This window comes from Puntigrus tetrazona, chromosome 2 (genome assembly GCF_018831695.1).
Source record: "Puntigrus tetrazona isolate hp1 chromosome 2, ASM1883169v1, whole genome shotgun sequence".
Lineage (NCBI taxonomy): Eukaryota > Metazoa > Chordata > Actinopteri > Cypriniformes > Cyprinidae > Puntigrus > Puntigrus tetrazona.
Window position 1 is genome coordinate 5,528,733 of NC_056700.1, and position 6,812 is coordinate 5,535,544.

Sequence of the window (6,812 nt, forward strand, 5' to 3'; positions counted from 1 at the left end):
AAGAATAAAATCAAATGCAAACCACACTTTCTCTGCTGCAGCTCATTTACGATGATCACCTTTGGGATGCAAGCTTGTAGTTACTGGCAGAAAGTACATATAGTACTTTTGCACTTGAATTGGGTTTTAAAGTAGGAATCTTACCACTTTGTGAATATTTTTAACGTTGTTTGGGAGAAGGGTGAAAGTAAAACAGCATGCGATTAAAAGTAATATATTGTTGAAATGTAATTAAATTAATTAAGAATGTATTAATTTCACAATGTGGTTTTAAAACATGCACAGTTCACAGTGCATTCTGCACTGCACAGTATGTGTAGTAGTAGTATAAAATGTAAAATATGTATTGGAATTTAATGATGTAAAAGTTTGTCCAAATAATGAATGAATGAACTGATGAACTTAAAGCACATTTAAGCCTGATGGTTTGTTACCCACTACTGACAAATCATGTGCCTTTACTGAAAGGGTTAAATTGCATTAACAAAAAAAGTTACATACTGAACAGGACGGATGAGCTGATGCAGAATTCAAAACATTGTTCCATAAGACAGTAAACACAGTAAGCGCTGCACCTGAGCCCTCAGGAATGCTGCAATACTGACACCAACAATTGATGAGCTTCAAGTATAGCACAACAGGAACAGTAAAAACTAACAGGCGAAAGTACAGAATTATTCATGAACGAGACTCTGGGCTTACATCTTCAAGGCAACAAGGATCATTTTCTTGAATATTAAACCACATCTTAAACACCTGAGGTCACCTTCTCATTCTCATACTGAGAAGATAACAAAAGCTAAACAACACATTCTCACTCCCTACTCATCACATATTGCCCCCTTGGTCAAGGACCCTTTAAGGCGTCACTTTTTGATGCACAGGGTACCTTTTTAGCATAATTTTTCAACAGTCCTCCATTGCATTAAATAAGAAACCCCTTTTGTCATGTCTTTGGACTCTTTTGTTGTCGTTTTGTCTTGTACCATGTGCTCTGTGCCCTACCTTCCGTTCCTGTTAATTGCGTCATTGTCTTCACCTGTTTCTTGTTAATTTAGTCAATTTCCTTGTGTATTTAAGTCCTGCGGGTTTTGTATTCAGTTTGTCCGATCGTCGAGGTCCATACGTGGTTTATGTTCTGCTTGCCTGCCTGTTTGTATATTATTATTTTGCCCGCTTTAAGAGAATTAAATCTGTTTATTTTACTTGTCGAAGTGCTCTTTTTACTCTAAACCACACGTGACACCCTTGGAGTATTAAATTATATATTGATAATGATGATAATGGTAATGATATTGCCATTACTTCATACGTGTTGGGGTGGGATTTTTCATTGTAAAAATATTAGCATGTAACCCAACCCCTGACCCTAAACCTACCATTTGTCAACAAAACACACAATATAACATGCAGATAATACTATCATCACTATTTATTCAAAAAATAATACATTTTCTAAGTCTTCCAAAGCAACACAGATCCTTGTCCAGGCACTAGTCCTGAGTAGACTTGACTACTGCAACGCCCTCCTTGTTGGCCTCCGAGCCTCTACAACCAGACCTCTTCAGATGGTCCAGAATGCAGCGGCAAGGGTGGTCTTCAACGAACCAAGGAGGGCCCACGTCACACCCCTCTTCATTAGTTTACACTGGCTTCCTATAGATGCCCGATCAAATTCAAATCCCTGATGCTGGCCTACAGGTCAATCACAGGCTCTGCTCCCTCATACTTACACTCATTAATTAAATCATATGTTCCCTCCAGGTGCCTACGCTCTGCAAACGAAAAGGCGTCTTGCAGTGCCTTCTACAAAAAGGTGAAAAATCACTCTTGCGCACCTTCACCTGGTCTGTTCCTCGCTGGTGGAACGATCTGCCCGCTTCCACTAGGGCAGCAGAGTCACTAGCAATCTTTAAAACCAACTCAAAACTCATCTTTTTCGTCTACACTTGACCCAACATCGATAGCACTTTCTTCTTCTCCTGCTCCTTCCTATCCTTTTCTTGTTAAAAAAAAAAAAAAAAAAAGCCTCGTGTCTGCGTTAGGTAAGACCCCCACTCAGAGCACTTATGCACTACTGCCCTTTTGCTGATATTAATTTGCTTCTATATGCCTACCTCATTTGTACGTCGCTTTGGATAAAGGCGTCTGCTAAATGACTAAATGTAAATGTAAATGTAAAATGAGTGATTTGTTAGAAGAATAGGTGCTCTCACCGTCTCCGTCCACAGCTCTTGCTTTTTTCTACAATCTCTGTCAATCAATCAATCAATCATTTTTATTTATATAGCGCTTTTAAAAACACAGGTTGCATCAAAGCACTGAATAGTATAAAACAGAAGAATCCAATGATAGGGATGTATAATGACAAGATTGCACAATTTGTTATTAAATGCAGAGACGGTCTCTGTAATCATTTCTACGATAATCGCTAGAAGTTATACACTTCGAAGTGTCCCCAACAAAACAAGCCAGAGGCGACAGCGGCAAGGAACCAAAACCCCATCCATACAGAATGGAGAAAAAAAACCTTGGGAGAAACCAGACTCAGTTGGGGTCAGTTTTCCTCTGACCGGACGCCCAGCACTTAACTTCCAGTTCAATTTTAAACACAGCTGTGTCAGATAGTGTAAGTGACTTAGTGTGTGTGTGTGTGTGTGTGTGTGTGTGTGTTTGTGTGTGTGCATCAGGATCTGGTGATCTCTCCACGGTGCGCATCTAGGTGTTCTGGTCTCTGATGAACATAATCTCTGGGTGCTGATTGCCATCTTTTCGACGTCACAAGTACATTTGTGTTTTATGAGTAGTGTTGCCGGTTCCAGCGGATCTAATTAATGCAGCCTAAAAATCCTTTAACGGATTTGAATAAAGTGTGTTGGTGTGTTATGTGTAGGCTAGGTTAAAAAGATGTGTCTTTAATCTAGATTTAAACTGACTGAGTGTGTCTGCTTCCTGAACAGAGTTACAATACAAATTTGTGTTGTGCCCGATCGCGTCATGCTAGTGTGGAATGCTATTGGCTCTTGTATGTCTTGTGATCGATTGCGCCAGGGTACGGGTCAGAGTATCTTTTTTAGTTTTCAGTGATTGAAACCGTGTTTTACTCTCTTCTTCGCATAAAGACATCGTGCATGACTTCTTAAGGACTGAACTGAATTAAGGAAGAAAAATAGTGTGATAAACAGGATTGATATAGATTGTGTTCATGGAAATAAAGAAAAATAAATCAAGAATTGACCTTTCTGTGAACTCGCTTTGGCAGCATCTGCTAATCTGCCAGTCTTTCAGTCTCTATGTGAATGTAGTTGTTTTTAAACAATCTCTCCAACCTAACTGATACTGTCCTCACCATCTACCTTCAAATCAGTGAACCCGAACAACTATAAAGGGCTAGGCTTACCAGCATTTGTTAGAATGAGAAAAGATATTGGCAGACGCATTTGTAGCGCTGTAGCGCTCAGTTGCTTGCTCCACAGCCAGTGGTGCAGCGCCGGGGGGAGCTTTGGCATTGTCATAAATATCATACACTCACATTCATTCACATTTTTTATGTTACAGAATGTGGATGTGAGCAACATTGTAGATTTTATGACCAAAAAACAGATTTTCAGGAAAGAAAGTAATTTTTCATTAAGATTATTTTTGCCTAGCAATCACTGTGTTGTAGATACAGTTGTTTGACTTAAAGTAGCTGTATCTCTACTTTAATTTTATACCTTGCATTTATGCTAAATTTAAACCCACATGCTAAAACAGTTAGCTGTGTTATGACTGTTTGGGGTAGGGATAGTTATAACAGTTCATTAAAATTGTTACAGCCAACTCCTTCCTTATGATGATTCCCATGAGTCCAATTATCATCCTCTATTAAAGGGTTAGTTCACCCCAAAATATAAATTCTGTCATTAATTACTCACCCTCATGTCGTTCCAAAACCAGTAAGACCTTTTGTTCATCTTCAGAACACAAATCTATCTGACCCTCCAAAGACAGCAACACAGCGGATGATTACGCACACCTGTAAGGAAATGCGGTTGTCAAAAGCTGACAGTGTGAACATAGCCCATGTAGGTCTGCTTGCTCGGTCTGTTTGTCTGCCGTTACAGCTCACTGGAGATGGACATGTGCTTGATTCAAACTGCCTCACTGTGCTTCATCCAGTTAATAACGGATGGGATATCTAAAGATTTTCCAGATCAAAGAAATAGTCCAAATTGGAACACCAGCACACATTGGAATGGAGTGAGACCAGTAGAATAAAATCAAGTATTATTCCATAAAAACAATGTCAGTCCCATACTTTTGGCATTTCCAACAGTCAGAGCCATGGAACTAATTGCAGGAGTTTTAATTTATTTGTTGTTGTTTTTACAGAACTTTGCAGTGAATATTATAATACTCAGAATCTTTCATCATAACCCCCATAATAACATATTTCTCATGATGTGTGCACAAGACTGTATGAGGCTGTATGAGTTTAATCTATCCATACCAGCAACCTGTCTCACAAATATTTTCAAATAAAAATTAAGGTTGTTTATTAAGGTTGTTTATTCTAACATGGGAAGCATATTGGTTTAGAGATTATACAAATAAGTCTGTTACCATTTTCAAAAATGCAGCACAGCAAAAATGATTTCTCAGGGTTCAGTGGGGCATTCTGCAAATAAGATGGTGTGTGCATGCTGTAATAATCAGTGTGACAGGTATTAATAATTTGCTCTGGTGTTGGGACATTGAACAATGGCCCAACAGAAAGATGAATGGTCTCTGACATCCAGATCAACGAGCAGAAGCAGAGACCTCAGAACAGACTCCTCTACAGATGCATTTTAAGGCTTGTTTGATACTTTATGTGGGTCCCTGTGTTATGTACAGTAACAGAATTATACAAGTATTGACTCTTAAATCAATGCACAATATTCTTCATAAATATCAGTTTTTCCCGAGGATATAAAAAGGAATTTAAGATAAATGTCACAAAATCATGAGCTTCAGTATGTTCTTTATTACAGTGATCATTTGTCCATTTGTCTTACTGAGAAAGGGATAGTTCATCTAAATTAAAATTATTAAAAACATAAAAGGTAAAAATTTTGAGAATGTCACAAAATGTAAACGGTGTTATCGCACAAGTCTGTATACGGTCGGATATATAGCCAACTTTACCCCAGTATACTCGCATAAAGTGATACATGCTATACAACAAACCAGATTTTTTTGTAATACCCAAAATAATGCAAATATTATTCATTGCTCATGGATCTGTAATTTTATTTTGGATATTGGTTATAAATGTTCCACTATAACAGGGCTTATTACTCAACGGCACCACAGAAGTCACCACAGAATTAACTCCACATTTCCCGATCACCTAGAAAACAAATCTGTTAAACTGGAATTATATGAATACAGATCTTCTGCTTGTCGTACCGATTCACATGCGTCGTCTCCTACCGTGGAGTCAGGGCTTGCCACGTGTCCATACCAGAGTTAGAGCCAGTTGTCACTTTTATCCAGAGGCCAGAGGCTATCACCAGCCCAGCCCTCTTGATCTCTGATTCCACATTAGCTCTGTGTTCCCTCAGCTCCACAATGGTCTATCATCACTAAAGCTCCACCTAAATCCCGTCCTTCGGGCTACACCTTGTCTCTCATTACCCTGGTTTCATCACGTATTTCTAGCTTCACCTTAGCCCTTTATCCCTTTGGCTTCACCAGGATCCTCCTTCCCTCCGGTTCCTCACTCCCTCTGGCAATCGCCTATTCTGCCAGTCCCCCTTCAGCCTGGGTTGTTCTCTGCAGTTTATTAGAGAATTCTGACCACTTAGTTCTTTGTCAGTTGTCACTTTGTCAATGTTGGCGTGACATGTTATTTGTCATACGTTTTCTTTTCTTTTGCTATAAGAACAAATACACCAAAATTACAAACAGTATGAGAGATTCACCTTCAATTTTTCTCACCATAGGACGCATCAACTACCCATATTCTATTATTATGCCGATTACAGCTGATTATTAATATTAGATCCGCAAATAAAAATCTATAAAACTTACCTATAAATGCTCCAATTTGCATACACACATATTCTAGGTCAAGGTTTTTAGGAGTGCTATATTGTTTGTTAAAATGTACATTTAAGGTTTGTCAAATACTTTTAATGGACTTTTTAATCATACTCATATATATATATATATATATATATATATATATATATATATATATATATATATATATATATATATATATATATATATATATAGCATGAGATTATGAGTAAGCAGCTGTAATACTTATTAATATATATATGTTGCATATATATATATAGTAATGTGAGCTAGCTAATACTTTTAACTGAAATAAAAGCTATATTTATTACACAAACCTAAGAGTATTAGTAATATTAGGTATACCTAGAATGTTCACATACTTGCAAATTATCCTATACTCCATGTATCTTTGTTGAGAAACCATCTAAATAAAGTTGTATTTAGTAGACACACAACCAATACTCTAATAATGAAGGCTAGTTGACGTAGTTGCAGTTACTTATCAACAAAAGTTGTATTGTTATGAATTCATTATGTCTTAAGAATACCCTTATAATACAGGCTTCATAAAAAGTGTTACCAGAAAAGCTGCTACAATGTTAGCTGAAACTACTTGGTTTTTGGCATTTCACCAATGTAGCGTCTTTCAAACAGCTTCAGCAGGGTGGAGAACCTCCATGTTTAAGTTGAAGAAAGAAAATATTAAGACACTTACATAGAAAAAGATAAAAATAATCATTTTAATAAAAAATACATTTATA